This window comes from Manis javanica, chromosome 12, assembly GCF_040802235.1.
Source record: "Manis javanica isolate MJ-LG chromosome 12, MJ_LKY, whole genome shotgun sequence".
Lineage (NCBI taxonomy): Eukaryota > Metazoa > Chordata > Mammalia > Pholidota > Manidae > Manis > Manis javanica.
Genome location: NC_133167.1, coordinates 104,423,343 through 104,444,939, shown reverse-complemented (window position 1 = coordinate 104,444,939; position 21,597 = coordinate 104,423,343). Strand labels below are relative to the sequence as shown.

General features: G+C 36.0%; 1 protein-coding gene and 1 non-coding gene across 3 annotated transcripts in view; one reads left to right on the top strand and one right to left on the bottom strand.

The window, feature by feature from the left end:
* TENM3 (teneurin transmembrane protein 3) overlaps positions 1-21,597 on the top strand; it is a 2,338,142-nt gene that overhangs the window by 187,247 nt on the left and 2,129,298 nt on the right. For both annotated transcript variants that reach the window (XM_073219194.1, XM_073219195.1), the window contains one exon: positions 962-1,078. The gene's annotated coding sequence lies outside the window, so the exon portion shown is untranslated. The remainder of the gene's footprint in view (positions 1-961; positions 1,079-21,597) is intronic.
* On the bottom strand, positions 15,727-15,851 carry LOC118968244 (small nucleolar RNA SNORA1). The gene has a single exon (XR_005055804.1). It is a non-coding gene; the product is annotated as a small nucleolar RNA SNORA1 (small nucleolar RNA).

Here is a 21,597-nt window from a genome sequence, read left to right as displayed (position 1 = left end):
TAACTGCGTCAGAGCTAGTGATTTTGTTTTAGAGAGGCAGGTCTTCTTTTATCAAGTTATTTATTCTTCCAGATGCCTCCCCACACCGTGAGTGAGATTATAGGGTTACATTGGGTGACTTCTACTACCCTTGTTCTCTGTGGCAATCTTGAGAGGTCACATGAAATGAATCCACCAAATTCTGACAGTGAGAGGTAGGGGTTAGAGAGTTACAGCATTAGTACTTAAAATACCTTGTATTTTTTTTTTTTTTTTACTAATTAAAGCCACTGTATCTCGACAGTTTGTAGCTTTTATTATTAGATATTAAGTTTATTTCCCTGAAAACAACTTAAAACAGATCATTAGCCTTAAAGAGTCTTTACATTGGAGGTCCTGTCCATTAATGTTGGTTGGTTTGATTTCAATTCAATTCAACTTCATTTAACAAATTTCTCACAATACTTGAATGTGTATTCTTTTTGTTAAACGTAACATGAATATGTATAACTTAGTTGGATATAGAAGGTAAAATTGACTTCCGTATGACTGCTTGAATAATAAAAGTTAGTGTATTAAGTTACCAAAACATTGTCAGTTTAATTATAATCACTTAATTGGTGAAAATAAAGAATATATGTCCTATGCTTCTTAGTAGCCTAAATATACTTTATATATTTTACAGAAATACATGTGGTTAAGATCACTCTGAGTGTGTGGAGATTCATTTCTCATCTTTCTGGGAAAGAAAAAGGTGTGATATTTGGCATGGCTCAATACACATTTCAATATAATTCTGGTGGGCCTGATGATTTTTGCATCATATATAAACTGCATATTTTGAATTCTTTGTGGTATATTCATTCAGTGTTCAAAACTTACTGTGTTTGGGAAAATTATCATGCATTTTCTTCTTGTTTTACAAATTACATAGAAATTGTGCCATTGTATTTAATAATAAGACATTTATTTTTTTTTTCAGACTTGAATGCAGCGATCATGTAAATTAGAGAAAGGAGATAAAAATAACCTGAATATTCTTCTCATGTGACATTTATTCTGGATGAAGCATTAAGACCGTTAATAGAGATATATTACTGTAAGTATTTGAAGTATTTTCTAATGAAATTAGAATGTTTCTATTTTTGTGAGTTGATAATGTCAAACGTGTACACTTAAACAGAATTTGAGAATGACGTATATAGTGTAGGAGCAGTAATGAACAGAATGCTAAAAATTCCTGAAACACTAACTGACAAGAGAATAGCAACTTGGAGAGAAAAAATTATCTTGGATAGAGAAGGACTTATTTAGAGAATAAATATTTGGTATAAACAAGTTAAGAGACAATATGACAATTGTTTGCTATGTCATGGTGATCTTTACCAAAATATACTTAATAGTGGGACTATTATCAGATTTCTGATAAGAAAGTAGAGTAATTATAAAACTAGATAGGGAAGGATAATAGTCTTACCATAAATAATCAATAAATTAGGAGTTATGTCACAAAATGAGAAACTTTTATAAGACAGGCTGGTTACATTTTGGTGATGTTTTTAAATCTGTGGAACTAACAGTGAAAATAGCCCCTGACTTCAATGATTAGAACACTTCATCTGCACCAAATTAAGTTATCGAGTGCTCTTAACTCATAGCATATGCAATTTAATCACCCAAAACTATATATTCATAGAATAAAACAAAAACAAAACAAAAAACAAAGCAAAACAAACCTTGTTAACTGATCTGAGAGCTCAATTTGGTCATATAAATGGAGACATGTATTTTCTAACTTAATATTCCAGAATGCTCCACTGTAATTCACGGGTAAGTGCTGTTATGATTGGAAGGATGTTGAAATGATAGACACGTTGTTGGTAGTGCTGTTTGTATCTCTTATCAATGTCTTCGATAGTCCTATAAATGACACAGAAAAACATCCCCTCTGGGGAGGGTTCCGGGAGATGGCATTCGGTACGGAAGCCTCTGGACAAGGAAGGTTTCTTTAGGTTTTGAAACCTGGTGCTGGTGTCTCAGCTGATACTCAGAACTCAGCAGCAGCTAATTTTGGGTCAGGCCCATGTGCTACAGATGACTACATATTTTAAATGTTACACCAGGACACAGTCAAACAAATGTGTCTTTACGTTTCAACTTGTTGTTATTAGCCCCCACCCCCCCAAAAAAAATTCAAATAGTGAGAGAACTTTTTAAATATCTATGACGTATAGCATTTTTCCCCGAAACTGAACACTTAGTTTGGGAAAGTCCTTGTGAATGAAACAATTGATGGTTCATTAGTTTATTCATAATTCCAGAGGTGTTTTATTTCAAAAGCCTAAGTACTGGTAACTTAGATTTTTCACTTGAAGTTTAGAAAATTTTATTTGTAGTCTACATCGAGAACTTAGGTAATGAACCTACTTCATATATTAAATAGGTAAGTAAAGATTTTAGAATCAGTCATGACTTGTTTTCTTCTCTCATCTTATAAATTTTTATTCTCTCATCTCATAAAAATATTCACAATATGGCTAAATAACAAAATTGGTTTAATGCCAACTTACTGGTCAAGGCAAACTCAAACATATTAAATATTATATTTGTCCTTCTGAAGAAGAAATCCAAAGACAGTCATTTTAATGTCTTCTGTAATGCAGTTTTCCTAGGTTAGCATTATAGAAAATTTTCACAAAGGTAAACATGCCTATGAAATATGCAAACTACTTTAAATGACAGCAAATCATTTTTAATTAATATTGTTGCTGACTTGTGACCGTAAGAAATTGGTGAATTACTTTAAAACTATCGATCTTCAAAAATGGCTCTACCCATTTATCAGAACCATGTTGTCAAATACAGCTTTGCAGAGATAATTTTTAGTGTCATTTAAGATTGTGATATTTGAAACCATGCAGTTTAACACACTTAAATTTCTTAATACAATGTCAATCTATAAAATTTATTTGCTCTAGACACTTTGTTATGTCTTGTGTTGATATGTAATCATGATTAGAAGGATGACTATATAGCAGTTCAATTATATCAAGAAGACAAGCTGGTATAAGAAATTTCTTTTTATTAAGCAAAATGTATCAAGCCCTCTAGTGGTATTAATATATGAGATATATCATTGTGATGTGTGTAATGAAAACAATTGTCTTTGTTTGTTTTTTCCTTAAGTTTAGGTATTTAGCATTCTCTGATCATTAGCTTTTTGCAAATTCCTATTTGCTCTGTTTGGCAGACAATTTGTACTAACTTTAGGTAGTTTTTCAGAAAAAGAAAATATTTACCATAGGATAAAAATTTTTAAATGCCTAGACTTAACATTGAAGAAATGAATAACTCAGTAGATGGTAAATCACATTTTTACATCAGCTTCTTTTATCCTTGAGTTTAACATTAAAAGATATTTTTAGTGTTCCATATGCATGCCAATAATAATAATAATAAATTTTTAGAGAAAAAACTACATCCTTTATCAACTTAGAGGAGGTGTCCATTTAAATAAACAACACAATGAAGCATAAACTGTGTAATTCTTACTGAGATCTTTGATACAATTTAAGGTGTCAAGGAAGTGCTCTTATTTGTAACTAAGGATGTTTCCATGGAATTTTGTTTTTGTTTCTGTTTTTAATTTTGGCTCTTATTATGGAAGGTCTGCACTCAGAGAAGAACTAGAACTTCAGTTGGCAAATCTACAAAGTGTGTTTCAATTATTAAGGAACAAGTTTTAGTTTCATGGCAGCAGTGTTTCTATTTATTGCTTAAAAAAATGATGTATTAACATTTGATAGATAGAGAAAACTGAGGGATAGCAAGCAGAAGTGGACATAATATGGGAAAGTCTAGGATGCAAAGCTGAGTCTCAGAGATGATCTCATCTCAAAGATGAATTTCTTGATTTCCTGCCTTTTATGTTAACTTTTATTTTAGGCTGAAACTAGGGTCAGAGGGTAACACTAAACACACTGTGATAGCAGGTGCTGTCCTACATCACTTCTCAGCTTCCTGCAGTGTCCGCTGCTGGAAGGGGAGAATAATCATAGCCCTACCTCAGCCCAGTCTCATCTGTGCCTCCGAGGCTGCTGACCAGCCTTCGGGAATGTGTGCATCATCACTGCATCAAACAGTAAACCCTACTGGCCAACATACCTATTTTTTCACTCTCTAAATCTAGAAAAGTCTGAATTTATGTATATGTTATTAAGTTGTTAGCTTTCACTCTGAAATAAGTGCACTTAGAAACTTGAGATTGATACTTGAGACCAAAACATATTTACATTTCTGCTCTCAGGTTATACTATTTTTTCCTCTAATTACTTGGGTTTGGGAAATCACAGTGACGTATGCTTTGGTGACATCACCGACACTAACTAAAGGGAACAAAGAAACAGAATATTCTAGAAATTGGTGTATTTTCTGACTCAACCCTACATAATATATAGCATTATGGAAGTCATATTTTCAAACTGAGAGTCAGTATAGCCTTGTGACTGCCCCTGCCTGTGCCCTCATGTCACATCGACTTCCAGATGCATGATACATTCATGAATAAATTGTTTTGTAAAATCTCTACAATGTCTTGCATTCATATTGCAAAATCTCTATGATGTGTTTGATCCAAAGAGTATCCTGTTACTGTATCATGGATTCACTCAGAAGATTATATTTGCCAGTAAAGTGGGGTAGCAAAACATTGTTTCCTAGGATTTTACCCTTTGCAATCTCCCATCTTCCCTGGTTGTCAGGAGCTGAGCTGAGCTGGAGAGAGCTGATCTGCCAGGTACCTGAGCAGCCAATAAGAGCATAAGCCAACAAGAAAGTAACAGGCAAGCCTCTGACCACTGGCCCCATAATAAAAGCAAGAAAAAAATTGGAGAAAGCCCCAACTCTTCCTGTTTCCCTTTTCCCTCCTGGAGCATACCGGTTGGTGGTCAAGGGGATCAGCACACATGCAGGGGGTCAGTGTACTGTGGAGAGAGCCCTGAACAAGAGGCTCAGTCAGTCTAACGGAGCAGGATGCCTGGAGGGGCAGGAGGCAGGGCCGGGAGTGGGGAAGCAGTGAGTCCAGTGGAAGGAGACGTGTTTCCACTGACTCCCTTGTAAGGAGGTCTCCACAGAGGCAGCTGAAGAAGGCCTCTGCTGAACACCCCAAAGAAAGAGGACTCTGCCCAAAGCCAGCGGCCTAGGAATTCAGGTGTGTGTAAGAGCAAGGCTGGCCGGGGACTGGGAACTGCCTGCAGAGGTGCAGTGCACTGCCTGTGCCCCAGGGCAGGTGCAGGAGAAGCCTGTCCCCTCTGAGGCCTGCCAGATTGAGCCCATGCCACTGCCTATGTACAGGCTTGAAACATCACACACACGGTTTTGGACTAGAGCAAAACTCCTCATTGGTTATCATGTTATTTGCTTATTACGTTGAGTGTAAATTTGGCAGTAAAATCCAATCAAATTGGTGTTCTGTTCAGAACGGTGTGCCACATGGCCTTATTCAATCCACCTCAGAGGCCCTTGCTCTATGCTTGGCGTAAAGTGTGAGAGAAGTGTGAAAGATCAATCGCCACCCTCGAGAACACAGTGTCTCCTGGGGAGCCAGGGGTAACGTTGTTCATAGACAATGTTGTGACAGCTTGAGGTGCGCCGGCCTTGCTCAGAGCGCTCGGCCTTAGCCTCGCAGTGCACTGTTACTTACAGAATATGGTTCCCTTCCATGTTGCGGACACCACACTGCAATTAAGTAAGGCCAGGAGAGGCTAAGTAACCTGTGTGCTGGTAAGTGGGAAAGCGCAGTCCAGAGGCCACATGCTTAACCTCCACATTTTACTTCCGTTTAAAAACATGTGATGGCTAAAGATTTGCATCAAGTGCTAGGAGAGACCTGAACAGAGGCACTAGGTCTGCGTGGGAAGGGCTGAGAGCGTGCTGCCCAAGTGGGCCTGAGCTGGCTGGGGCGTGGGGCTGGGTCTGACAGGCATTTCGGGTGCCAGGGACAGCAGGAGGCAGCGCATGGGGGGTCCTGTGCACCGCATTCACTTGGGGTTCCCATGGGCAGTATTAAAGAGGCTGAGAATGCAGGCAAGGATTGGTAGAGACAAGTGAACGAATGAATGAGAGTGGGAAGATCCGAAGGGTTGGGCGCGTCTTTTGTATGGGGTGTTCGCGAAGTAAAGCTCGGGGAGGAGAGACAGGAGAATGCCCGTGCCGTTTTCCATGCGGGTTTCACGGATGTGCCTCGCCCTGAGGCGCCAGTGGAGGAGGAGGATTATGGCAAAGGTATGTTTTGCCTTGGGGATCCCGAGTTATGTACCTGCTGAACTACCATGTCAAGGTGGTTTGCAGGCAGGTAAACATGCACTTCAGGAATTAGAGGAGAAACAGCCCATGCTGTCTGATGAAAGGGTGGAGAAAATGGAGTCCCGAAGTGGGCACCAAAGTGGAGGCCAGAGGGAGCCAGGGAAGTCCGTTTCAATGCGGTTTTTTTTTTGATCTCGTTAATGTACAATTACTTGAAAAACATTATGGTTACTAGACTCCCCCCATTATCAAGTCCACCCCCACATACCCCATTACAGTCACTGTCCGTCAGCGTAGTGAGATGCTGTAGAGTCACTACTTGTCTTCTCTGTGCTATCCTGCCTTCCCTGTACCCCCTACATTATGTGTGCTAATTGCAATGCCCCCCTTTTCCCCTTATCCCTCCCCTCCCACCCACCCTCCCCAGTCCCTTTCCCTTTGGTACCTGTTAGTCCATTCTTGGGTTCTATGAGTCTGCTGCTGTTTTGTTCCTTCAGATTTTTCTTTGTTCTTATGCTCCACAGAGTAAAGGGGAAAACCTGGTGATGAGGCCAGTGCAGAAGATCAGTGACGGACAGGACTGATCCTTAGTAGGTCTCAGGTCTCCACTGTTCAGCAAGGGCAGGGGTAGCAGGGGCTGAGGCTGGGCCCAGGTGGCGCGAGGTGGTAGAGCGATAGACAGTGACGGAGGGAAAGCAGGTGCGAGAAGGAAAGGCAGCCACGGGCTTACGGTGTGCTTTCTTAAGGTTTATTGACTATTAGGTTGGGTGAATTTTTTTCTTTTTAATGGGAGTGATAGACAACGTGGTAATTACCAGGAAAGAGAGAGAAGTTGAAGGTACATGGAAGAGGGAATACTGTTAGCAGCCCGATTCCCACAGGGATCTGACGCGGAGCGGTTAAGAGGGCCGGCTGGGCTCCACAGCCAGCTGCCCGCTTCACCTCTCCGTCTGTCTGTGGCAACGTTGTTGAATCTCTCGAAGCTTCAGTTTCCTCAAAATGTGGGTAAAAATAGTATTGTTCTAAGAGAGCCATTCTGAAGATTTGATGTTATCACGAGTGCAAAAATGGTTTACAGGGAGAAGCCCGTATCATGGCTGCTGTTACCTTTACTTGGTGTAGATTGGCTGGCCTCACAGGTGAAGAGGCCTGTGGCTGCGCACAGCATCTGAGGCTAGAAAGAAGAGGGAATTGATGTTCCTTTAGGCAGATTTGTAAATCAGGGAGATAATGCGTTAACATTTCCATGTTAGCAGTTATCACTTTTCTTGAAACAAAACTAAATGCAAAAATCAGGACCTGCTTTGGCCAAAAATTATAAGTGAATATTTATAATTCAAATTCAAAGATGTTTGGACATAACAGCCCTATTTATCCTAAAACTGTAACCATCTGCTTGGGGTTTTTAATAATTGCATTGGGTGGTACTTCTTGTTTTCTGTAGGTGAGGTGGCAACCCTATGTTACTCAAGCGTAAAACATCATGTATGTTTTTTTTTTTTGGTACATGAATAACGACCTAATATGGCCCTTTAAGCAATTACAGGGAAGCTGCCTAAGACAGCTCAGCTCTAACAACAGAGTAGGAAAACTGTCAGGTCCCCTTCCATGTAGTTACTAAAGGAAGGCATAACATTTTTGTGAATGATGACAAAGTGATTTAAATATATTTTAGAATTCTTCTATTTAAGAAGAGCTGAAGAATTCACATTACATTTTCCCCCTTTGGTTATTATCTTTTCTCTGTGGGTGAGTCACATATTTAGATATAACCACAAACTGTTTATCACAAGGCTGAAAGGGACTAATCAAGCCAGGGAATAGAAAAGGTAATGGTAAAGAAATAGAACTAATTTTCTTGTATGCGTTTTATAAATGGACATTTTTCTTACCGCGGATGTGTGTATATACCATATGTCTTTTATTAGGATTTCTAAGTGCAATCCTGTCACTTGTTCTACACGAGAACAGTCCTGTACTTAACTTTCATATAACTTGAACCACTCTTTTTCTGATGATTCTGGGTTAATTCAGCCTGGTTTTCTGTTCTTTTAGAAATTGAAAGCCACAAATGATTTCAGATGTGTTAAATGGAAGCTAAACTTAAGAGAGGCTAATATCAAATATAAGGATGCCAGTTCCTAAATTTTGTTCTTTTTCTATATGCCTTACTCATGGTGATTTATGAGTTCCTCTGAGATTCAAGATCCATCTTTACTCTTAATTGTATACAGTGTTCATTCTCCCATGATTTACCCTTCACTCAAAGGCTCTCTACTTTTGCGAAAGCCGGCAGCAAGTACACAGTTTTATTTCTTTGGAACTCTTGCCTGTTTGAGGCACAACCAGTTTCTTTTGGGGAATGATTTTTATTTAATAAATAGGACACTTCAATGGCATAGTTTTTAAGAGAGTAGGAAGCAAGGCTGGTGACATCTTCTGCCATCCCAAGAGGGGCCTGCAATTAAGCTAGCGGTGAAACAGCAATGTCTACCTTTCTCCAAGCTTCTGTTCCCATTTCAGATTTCCTTCTGAACTTTGTTCTTTCTTTCCTGCTTATTTGTTGCTTGACAGAACTCTGTCTGGTATCAAAGTTGTTGTTATTTCCTTGTGAAAGGCAAAAATGAATATTAAGGCAGTGATCTTCACTGCAAGTAAACAAGCCTTATCAAATTTATAGTAATACTGAAAGCCATTGTCCAATATGCATTCTTTCTTGGGGAAAAAAAAAGTGATTGACTTTAATTTTCTACTTTTTGGTGTCAGCACACTTTTACTGTGCAATTTTAAATATGCACACAAACTGCAGTGGTACTAAAACATGCTAAGTCAAACTCGGATCATTTCTTTTGTCAAAGAATCATGATCTTAACTCATGAGTCACTCTTAAACAAAAGTGTAATGTGGAGGAAAAATGAAAATACATTATCAGGGTTTTTTTTTTTGCCAATTTGTATAATTTTTCAGTTAAGCAGTCATAAATCAAGGAATATTGTATTTTTTGAGGCTCATTAAAGAGACATTATACATCAGAATAGTGAAGTCGTCAGCATAATGAAATGATGAATGCCTGTAACTATCTGTATGTAAATGATGTGAGACAGATTCAGGGTGTTACAAAGGAGAATCACAATCTCCCTGACAGTTCCCTGTAGGTGCAGTAGCTGGATGTTGGTGACAGATGTTATATGCAAGTCGCGTCAATGGCAAGCTCTTATTAGCACTCAGTGGAAACACTAGCGATCTAACATAAGACAAATAGCAGATAATATCATTTTAAATAAATCTGTTCAGTTAGGTGTGTTATTGCATTTTAAGAACCTTTTTCATTGGCAAAAGCTATATTCTAAGTGAAGAAAACATGCCTAAGAAGGCAATAGTTATTTTGAAAACTGGTATGCAGAAAAAATGTATATATGCTTTGTAATGCTGACCCACTTCCTTAACTTGCATAGGATGTTTCCATAAAGTGAATAATACATCAGATTTCATCAGTTTAGGTTTATTTATCCTATCCATGAAACATACCTATCTCCCCTGTACATTTAGTAGATGGATTTCTATGCATACATACTTTTTCAGAATGAGATTTGAGACGTACATATCATTTTGTTGACCATCTTATCTAGCATGCTTTATGAGTTTTGTTTTAATCTTCACACTTACTAAAGTCACGTCTCTTTATTTGAGAGTACACGATCTGTTGAGTGGCCGGGGCATTCTTTCCTACATTTCAGGTGCTTTATTTCATTTACCAAAGAGGAGCAGGCAATAGAGCCAGTAATTTTCTGGAAGTTCTCATTTCTCTGTGCATTTCACAGCACCTGATACAGGTGCCATGTCCATGAATTATTATTAACAGAAGAAGGCAGGAAGGGAGAGAGGGAAGAAAAGAGGAAAGGTAAAAGGAAGAGAGAAAAGGAAGATTTTTACTCCATGATGGATCACTGAAGAGTCTGGCATTGACCAAGTCACTTAAATTCTCTCTGAATGTACTCTCTTTTATTTTATTCAGCTTTATTGAGGCATAATTGAAAAATACACTTTTAAGATATTTAAAGTGTACATGACAATGTGATATATATTGTGACAGGATTTCCCCCACTGAGTTAATTAACATTTGTCACGTATTTATTTTTTTTAATGAAAAATAAGTTCTGACTCTTATTTTAAATGAGGGCAGTGATATTCTTATTATACACGTGTCACTGAGTTTGAAGAGGACTGAAAGAGACTGTCTATGTGAGATCACAGTTAGGTGGATGGTATAAGAAATCATACACATAAAACATAAGCATCACGTTAAAAAGCACTGGCACCCATATAAGCTATTCAAATGGAGATGGATACGGTTGCCATTCCTCACTAGTCAATGTAAACATTTTCAATGTGTGTGGTAAAAAGTATTAAAGCTAACCGAGATGGTTTCTTTTGTAGTATAAGATCTAAAATCTGACTGTATATTAAAATTTTAAAAAAATGCATATTTGTTTATGTAAAAAAACAACCAGCAACAACAACAACAAAAAAACACATCAACCTAAGCACCTTGGGAACAGAGAGAGCAAATGTGTGCAAACAAAGTGGTACTAATAAAAATAGTCATGTTCTGTGTCCTTTGGGGACAGGAGTTTATTATTTTTAATAAAGTTTCCCCATATAGGTACCATAGTACTTTGGCAGTTTATAAGGTGTGTGTGAATTGCCAGCAAGATAAATGATATACTTTCCCATAAACACCAGTCAAGGTGGTGATATCTTTTCTTTATCGTGATGTATACATCATGAAGCTTTATAGTATTTGACTGAAGATACGTTGTTTAAAAAGTCATCACCTATCTTACTTCTTCTTGCCTCAGTAATACTGTAAATTATAGCACGTAATTTTTATAAATTATTAAGTGTTTATGGTTTGTTGTGAGATAAAATTCCGTGAGAGTATAGTAGTCTGTTTTCTTTAGCCTCAATACAAAGAGTAATAACTTTAAAGTTTTCTTAAAGGTACATTGAATGTGCTGGTGTATATAATAATAAATGTTATATCAATTCCTTGAATATAGCTTTTGATATTTACATTTAAAAAGGATTTAAAAGTGTACATTCACAACTTGAAAGTCTGTGATGATGCATAGCTATTATATGACTAAACTGGGATTAAAATATTTTAAAGAAAATATAACACATTATTTTACCTTTACTTTGCATAGTCATCACCTGCCTTATATTCTGATCATTTACAACTTTTCTCAGTTAAAAATGAACTACCTTTATGATTTTTTTTCTCCTGGGTTCTATTTCTTTTATCTTTTTTATTAACATATTATTTATATACACTTATGAATGTTTCACATGGAAACAATGTAGTTACTGCATTCACCCATATTATCAAGTCCCCACCCATAACCCATTGCAGGCACTGCCCATCAGTGTAGTAGATGCCACAGAGTCACCATTGGCCTTCTCTGTGCTGCACTGTCGTCCTCCCTGTGTGCCCTTGTGATTTCATGCTGTAATTCTTCCACATCATCTGTGCACTGACAAACACACACAATCTAAGAGCATCTATTACATACATCTATTACAGTTTTAAAATATGATTCACTTATCTGCAAAACAAAATAAATATATTTTTGGGATTTTTGTGGTATCCTTTGTATAATTGACTATTTTTCTTCAAAGGGAAGAAAGAAGCAATTGAAAGTTCTGGCAAGGAGACGATTACAGATATAGAAAAGGGGCAAGAAAAGAACAACCATAAAAATTTAACTTCAAGCTAATGTACATTTTTCCTTTGGAGGAAAGTAAACTGGGGTGCTTATCATGAAAATTATTATCTTTAACAATTAATTTTAACTCTGTATCTATTGTCAAAGGGACAAAACTAAATTATAGGAAAGCACCCCACAGATGAGTTTTGCTACTTTGCAGCAAACATAAAATCACTTCCATAATTAGGGAATGAAACCTACTTTAAATTATGTTTGCATCTATTAACTTTTTAACATTCAAAGTATATGACCAGTTCCATATGTATGTTTATGCACATATATATGAATAGATATTGCTTTTTCCTTGTTAATATAAATTAACATTAGATACTATAATTAAATTTATTGCTTCTTCTAGCAAAAACATTTACATAATTTTTATATTTGAAATTTAGTTTCGATCACATTTGATATGAGGTGGTGTCCCTGAATGACATGATTCAAATCTTTGTGTTTTGATTCCGAGTTCATTGCTCTTTCTACCCTATCTTAGTGCTTCCTGATAAATCTCTTAATTTTAAATCCAACAATATACACACTGAAATATTAGTGCGCTTTGCCAAATCTAGATTATACCATATGAGAGGGACTTATTTAATTGGATGTTTCGTCACTTATATCACATTTACTCACTTTCTGTGCTAAATGTAGACATAGATGAACATTCCCGAAGAGTGATTGAGTTCAGAATAATATCTACACCATTCTTCTGCACAGAGAAGTGACTCCAAAACACATTCCTCAAAGCCAGAGGCACTCTTATTACATAATTTTCTTCATTCAATTACATGTCATTCATAAACATTGCCAGCTATCATTCACTGTGAATAGAAATAACTGACTTAAGCATTTAAAAAATTATAAATATGCAGTTTTCTTTCAAACTGTGTATACACATGCACAAAAATTATATATATTTTATGATACAGGTATATAGATATATGTATATCTATTTTTAATAAACTTCAGTTTTATTAATCATAATCTAGCCATCTCTGTCAGAATAAGGGACAGTGAACTTGAAAACACCAGGAAACATTCATAAATAACACTAGGATTATCTAGAGAGCTGCTAGCCACCGAGGATATTAAACCAGAGATCAATTCATTGCTTTGGGACATTTAGAGTCCTGGAAAATTAGAAATGGGAACGACTGTAGAAATAAGCCAGTCTTAGGATGGCAGTAACTGGAACATTGAGTGCCGTCTGAACCTGACTGGGACTTGCTGACTGAACCCTTGTGTAAGGATAGGAATATCTGAAGCATGTGATTATCTGTCAGCCTGTCTTCCACAGGTGAGGGGTGGACACTGGTAGCATACTTGCTGAGAGTGTAAATCCTGTGCCCACAATTGCACAGATAGTTAACTTGAATCCATGGCTATAAACAGGACATCTGACTCATAATCCAGTGCTATTTTCTTTGCTCTGTTGATAAGGTAGAAATATACCCAGCAGGCTTTCTGAGAGTATTTTCAGATATTCAGGAGACTTCATTGAGAGCATGAAGAAGCGATGTGCATAGTATGGTGGCTTCTCTGAATTGATGCCCTTGTGGGTTAATTTACTGGGACTTTTATAATTTTCAAGGCAGAGTTTATTGAAGGTTATTCTGAAGCATAACTAGGTACCTTTCTTTATTAATTATATTTACATATTTTATGCTTTGTCTTTTCTTAGAATTCTGAAGCAGATGATATCTATTCTCCAACAAGCTAAATAATCAGATTTCTGTAAATTAAATATATTATCATCTATGTTCAAGGAAAAACCCTTTACCTGGAATGTAAAATGTACATTAAAATGCACACATATTCATTCCAATGTGTAATATTTATCTACTAAAATTTTTGACATTAAATTTAAAAAATAACTTCAAATAGAGGGCTGAAACAGCTTGACAACTTCCAGACCATCACGAATGCTCGTTTCTTCCATTCCTCCCCACCTTTTTATAAAATCTTGTCTAGCTGATTAATATAACAGAGCACTTCAGCTTTGGTGAAATACACTTATTCAATTTCACTGAAGATTATAGGTTTCAAATAAAATTGGATTTTATTGAGGATTGAAGTGTGTAAATAGAACATTTGATTGAATTTAATAAAATGGTATCCTGCTGATGGAGGCAAGTCATTTCCTCTGGTTTTAACTTGATTACAAAGACAAGAAGTTTTATGAGCTATTTTGAATGGAAAATTTCTTTCTGTCTAGAGAAAAAGACTACATTGATACTACGAAAAATAAGTAGTAACATTTACTATTTTAAATACAATAGTTGTGAATGTATGGTTACTTTTGAAATTTAATAGAACTATTTTTGAATCTATATCGGTGGCTATTTGATCACTAGAGTAAACGTGAATGCTGTAAAGAGGTTAAGTCTGGTACATCTTTGTTTCTCTAGCTTTGAAAGATCTTTATCTTGTTAACCATTCTTCATCCGATATGTGCTGCTGTCTGTAATCAAACACGATGAGATCACAGCGGCACTCCCTTTGTTACAGAATGAATCAATACAGAGTACCTAAGGTTATTTAAATGTTTGATTTTCTTTAGTCAATTGTGAAGTTTCATAAAATGACACACACAACAAATTTTTGCTATTTTCTAACAAAAAGATATTTGTGAAGTCTGGATGATTTGTAGTAACTTTCAGAAGACCCTAATCCCATATAAAATTACTGCCTAGAAAAATCATGTCTATTGATGAGAAATATCATATTTTCTTTTCCTTCTTTTGTAATTTAATTTTTATTTTTTTTATTGACGTAGAGTTGATGCACAATATTATATTGGTTTAAAGTATACAATACAGTGATTCAACACTAACAGACATTAAACCCTCACCCCAACCAGTGCAATGACTATCTGTCAACACAGAAAGATGTTACAGACCATTGACTATATTCTCCATGCTGCAGTTCCGTCCCTGTAACCAGCTTACATGATGATTGAGAGTTTGAGCCTCTTTATCCCCCTCACCTATCCCACCCACCCGAACCCCTCCCCCATGGTAACCACCAGTCCTTTCTCAGTATCTAGGTGTCTACTGCTGTTTTGTTCATTTGTTTTGTTTTTAGAGTCCACATGTAAGTGAAACCATATGGTATTTAGTTTTTTCTTCATTGTTTATTGAACTTAGCATAATACACTGTAAATCCATCCATGTTGTCCCAAATGGCAAGATTTCTTTCTTTTTTATGGCTAAATAATAGTCCATTGTGTCTGTTTACCATATCTTTTTTTTAACCTGTAAAGGGTTGTTTTTATTATGTAACATAGGCAACATAAGTCAATAAATTTTTTAAGAACTTACTATGGCGTGGTTCCTTCCACTGCCGATTGCCTTTGCTTCTCTAAAGTGAGGCATGATCTTCAATAAAAATAGTCCTTTTAAAATCAACTTTTGTTCCATCCAGTTATTGTTAGTCAGTCCAACTTTCCTTTAGCTCAGCTTCTTTGCTCTCGATGAACATGGACATACTTCAAAAACTCCCCGCCTGTAATCTGAGTTCCATTTCTTCAAGCAATTTACACTGGGGCCCTAGAAGTTAAATTGTGGGAAGTAAATTGCTATTTTGGCTAATGACCCACAACATAATACATAGATATTCTCTAGTCATATCTATCACTCCTGTTACAGCCAGTTTTTTACTCATGAGCCTAGCAAAAAAATGTTACAGGTCTCATTGTCACCACTGCAATAAAACCACTGTGATGGAAGCACGACCTGCCTCTCAATGTAGCCACATTAACAATTTCTTGTACCATATCTTCTTTATCCATTCATTTGGGCACTTTGGTTGCTTCCATATCTTAGCTATTATAGATAATGTAATGGTAAACATAGAGTGCATGTTTGTTTTGGATCCGAGTTTTCTCAGGTAAATTCCTAGGAGTGGAGTTACTGGGTCAAATGGTATTTCTATTTTTAGTTTTTGCAGAACCTCCATACTGCTTCCCACAGCAGTTGTACCAATTTACATTCCCACTAGCAGTGTGGGAGGGTTCCCCTTTCTCTGTGCTCTGATCAGCATTTGTTGTTCCTTGTCTTTTGGATGTTGGCCATCCTAACTGGTGTGAGGTGATATCTTGTGGTTTTAATTTGTATTTCCCTAATAATTAGTGATGTGGAGCATCTTTACACGTGCCTGTTTGCCATCTGTGTTTCGTCTTTTGGAAAATTTCTATTCAGGTTTCTGACTATTTTTTAATCAGGCTGTTTGTGTTTTTGGTGTTGTGTTATATGGGCTCTTTATGTATTTTGGATGTTAATCCCAGACAAATCATTTATGAATATAGTCTCCCATACTATGTTAATTAATTTTTTATTAAAGTTTTGATTGATTTCTCTGATGTTTTATATTTCAATATAATGAAATAAAATGTTATTTTACCAAAATTATCTTTTCTTAATGTCATAATTTTGTTTTATTAGACTGAAGAGCCAACTGAAAGTATCTTTGTGTTTTTTAATCATTTAATCACAGTAGAACTTTTGAAAGTTTGCTATGATATTTTAAAGCTAGAAGAAAGGCAGATTTACCGTCAGGCATCATTATAAATGTAGAATGAGTATTAAGAAATGCCAGAATTGCAGATATTATGTTGTCTGAGGATTGATAATAAATGGTTGCAGAATGTGAGGAATTTTAATGTGGCCTAAAAGAGTGCCTTGGGTTGATTCAGAATTATTATCTCTCAGCAGTTGATTCCAAGTATCTGCAAGGGAAATGTACAATATGAGTGTAATAGTTCTGTTCAATTATTTAGCAGTGCTTTCAAAGAAAAAGATAAGCAGTTGATGAAAGGACATTACATTACAGGAAAAATTATTTATGTTGATAATGATCATGTGTTGTGTTCGATGCTTTGGGGACAGGTACATTGTACAGGAAAAGAGTAAGGTTATTAGAGAGGGAACTTGGTGAGAAGATAAAAATAACAACAGCGGGGCAGTACGACCCCTCACTGAACGGGAAAAACAGTTTAGCAACAGAAAAGATGCCGCAGAAGAACATCAACACCCTCTGGGCAAAGTCCTGCGCTCCGACCCTGCCCTCATGCAGAGCCGCCCGAGTATCGAGGTCAGATCACTACCTGAAAGCAGGAGACGTGTAACATCCAAGGAAGGATGGTTTGGTGCTGTGCCTGAGACGGAAGGAAGGACGACCTGTAGTTAGAAAACAGGTGGAAGTTAAAGCTTCAAAAGGTTCAAAAATAGACCCCTGTATCAGACAGATCAAATACATTAGCTATTTGTGTTTGTGGAAACGTCCAGATCCATTTTTAACAGGTGTGAACTCTGAGAAGAACCGTACAGTAAAAATGAAAGAGCACCTGGAAACACTTCGCCCAGACATAGATGGGTAAGTATGTAGGGCGGGAGTCTGGGAAAGGCTGGGTGAGTGTATCCAAGTGTCTAGACAGACACATGAATGGCGATGGTACATATGAGTTTTTCACATTGCACAGCCTTCCATTAGAAAGACAGCTCTAACGGACCATGGGTGGCATTTGTTGATTTTAAAATACATAGAAAAAAATCACTATGTTATTAAAATCACTATATTATATGTTAATATAAAAGTGTCTGTTACTGAATGCCTAATCTGTCCCTTGTTTCCTCTTTAACTAGCTGTCCTTTAGTTGTCCACGGTCGCAAATATATCATTACTTAAACTCACTTCCCTGAAGTACTGTCATTTGATCATTAGAAAAAATATATATAATAACAAAAATATTAGTTATAATAGGAATTTGTCAGTATTCACAAGATCAACACACCATTCTGTAGTGTCTTTCTAGTTCTGAAAATTACTCGAAGAAACACATTATTTTGCTTTTCAGAATAATTTTAACACAAATAGTTCCCAAGCCATGTCTGGTATGAGCATCACTTTTCTTCAGTGTGAAAATAAAATGACCATACAACTATTAAAACATCCATATTACCAGGTAGCATATTTATATGAAATGCAGAATTGACCTGTGGATCTCATTACCTGTAGGAAGATTAAAATCTTTGCTGAATGATAAAGGCAGAAAACAGAAGCTGAATAATGAAAATACAATAAATCAGTTGCGAAAAACAAATGAAACTCAACCTGACCATTGAAGCAGGTCTCATTTTCATTCTCACTATTGAGTTTTATAAATAAGAATCTCAAAAAGTATTCATCCTCCTCTGATGAAAGCATTGTTGGTTTTTATTTGTCCGCAAAGATGTCTTATATAGGAAACAAAGGGCCTGTCTTTTCCCCCTAACATTTCTTTTCAAAGTCAGACAGACAGCAACCTCTTTTCTTACATGTTTTTCTTAGTTGGTATTCCATGTCTGCACATAAGGTACCAAATAAAACATGATTCCTATATTGTTTTATAGCCTAAACACTGAAGGAAAATAACTTTGAAAAATATAAATGTACCCTATGTATATAGTAGTAATGCTAGTAGTAGAAGTACATATAAATCTCAAACTCTAAGATATTTGAAAATTAATGACAATGAAAAAGAATTGGTGAGAAGTTTTAGGATTTAAGTGTTTATGTTTACAAGCTTTCTAAAACCCTACATAACATTTAGGATAGAGATTAAGTATATTAAATTGAAATTTATTAATAAAATTTGGGTATAGTTCCCTTCTGAAATTATTCCTATGTAAAATTCTTATAACATCAGTAATATATCTGTTTAACTATGTTAGAATAGTAATTAATGAAGCCACAAAATCAGTAAGCATTTCAAACTACAGAACTTTAATCTGTAAGTGTCCCTGCAGGGCCTGTAGTACATTTTTGTATATGTTACAGGTAAGAGATTCTGAGTGACTTGTACAAGGCCTGTTTTCAGGCAGAACAGAATTATTCTTGTTCCTGGAACAGATCTTAACAATGTGTAACTATCTCTTTTAATGATCTAATCTCAGAATACTTATGAATAACTGTTCTCTTTATTCCAATCTAGATGTTTATTTTTGTATAATTAGTTAGAGATTCTTGTCATTGAAGTCATTAAAGTCAACTCCCAATTTCATTTACGTGAAATCAAATTGCATCATGTCACAATTTCAGCTAATCAAAATGGTATCATAGAACATATGATAAAGGTTGAAGTAACTGTTGCTCTAACTGGCTTTCAGACATCATCTGTTGCTTTGTATGAACAATATTAACAGAAGGGCATCAAGTTAAGAGAGTTTAAGATGAGCATTAGAAGATAATAGTTTTACCTTCCTAGCTCTGTGGTGGTACTACACATACTAAACTAATCAATAAACTAAAATTTAGAACTCAGATTAGGACTGTTGGTATTTTAAATATAACTGAAAGATTTTAAACTATTTCATATTGTCTATCTTTTAATTATGTTTGGCTATTTTCTTTCCAGAAGAGCTGTAACATATGCCTTGTTTATATATCTAAGACCTTTTAAAGATTAAAAAAGTGTGAATTAAGTAATTATACTTACCATCAAAATATATTTCAATTTGGATTCTGCTTGGTGAATTTGCATTTGATAAGTTAAAGAATTAATAAATCTATAGTGTTTACCATACATTTGAGACTTCCTCAGAAAATGTCTTTTTTTTTTTTTTACTCTGAACCACATACTCTATTTTGACTAGTTTTAGTATATTGTTTTACTTAAGTGAATATAATTACTAAGACTGTATGGCTTGCTTGCTTTTTCCCAAAGGATCTGGAAACTAATAGATTTTCCACATGCATTAAGAGTTTATTTGTTGAACTGAGACTGTAATGTTGTCTTTAATGCATGTTTGTAAGCTAACATTCAGCACACATTTGCATTTCTGAAACTCATCATTCTTCATTTTCTATCTGTTCCTTGCATAAAACTTGATCCCTGGGTTATTGCAGAAACTCCATCTCTTGGGAGGCAATCGATGATTTTATGTAATGTACCATTACCACAGGTTTTCAGTCCGGAATCTCTACTTGGCCTGTTTCCATAGAAAATTTGATAGTAATAGGCATTGGCAATCTCAGGAATGAAGAAAGATGATTCTCATTTCTGAAGAGGCAGATCCATTACTATTATTAGTAAAAATGATCCTTAATTTTATTTCTGATGGGTCACTAACAAACTCCAGATAGATTACAGATCACAAAGTCAAAATGTCCAAAATCAAACTTCTCTTGTCCAATCACCTTCTTTTCTCCTCCTCATCCCGCTGTACTGATTGATACCGTCCCCGCCTACACTGCATTCCTCAGCCCGGCGCCACAGGGAGGACACCTCCTGTTCTGCAGAGGGACTCCGTGGGGAGAAGGGATTAAGTCCATAAGATGCGGAAGCTGGAATTTAATGTAGAGACCTAAAAAGGAAAACAATCCCCAAACCAAAAGATAAAAAAAAAGAGAAAGAAAATACTAATTGGAGGACATGGTGACACATATACATTTTTAAGGAGTGATTTTAAAATCACACAAATAATAATAAACATTCTCATAAAAACTAAAAACAACTGTTCTGGAAGCATGCGTGGAGAGCTGTAGTCCATTCCCTTGGCAGGTCGTATTACAGAGGAAGACATTACTGATGGGTTTTGTTTTCCTAAGTTATTTTCATGCCCTTTATGAGGCGATTCTGAGTTGTATACACCAGGCTGCAGAACATTCCTTTAGAACCAAATAGGATAAGGGCTATGGGAGGGAAGAAGTAAAAGTAAAACATTAAATAAAAATGACCTGCAGAAGAAGAGAAACCGTAGGTTTTATTGAAATTGATGATAAGAAATCTCATGGGAGTGCATTTCTAGATGGTGCGATAGCAGGAGAGGAAAAGTTAGGATATTGTTTTTGTAGGTCTTCATTCAAAGGCAAATCCTTCGGTGCTGAAGAGCACAACCAATTACCTTTTTCACCAAAGTGCTTTCCATCTGAAAGGGATGGAAGTTAGAAAAGGGGAAGTCGAAGACAGAGACTGCCTTGGGAGTCCTTACCACAAGGCAAGTACTCAAAGCTCCAGTTTAGGAAATCTGACAGCAAGCCGCCATCTGGTAACTATGCTGATAAAAAATAGTCCTGATTACTGAGGATGATTTGTGAACTTTGGAAAAGAGCATTCGCAGTTTATAAAGAGCCATTTATCTGAGTTACATAGTAATTTTCTTGTTAAGAGGCAAATGGTCTTGATTTAAGGGGACCCAGCAAATATTTCAAATATGTGATTTTTCTTTCAAATATGTGATATTTTGTGATAGTATGCAAGACACTCATCACAGAACATGCTAATAACTTGAAGGTGTAGTCCTAAGAACCATAATGTTACACAATTAAGAATATGCATTTATAATAAAAACAGTATTCAAAATTGTACCTATGTAATATTATAAAAACTAACAATGTAAATAGGTAGACACAGATATATTGTTTTGATAGGAAGTGTGTAGATATTTATACTCTTGAACTTCCCTTTTTTGAAGAGACATCCAGGTTTTAAAAAAAAGAAGTGGAGGAAAATTATGTCCATAAATTCTCCAAACTAGACTCAGAACACACAAGGGCATTCAAGCTTAGA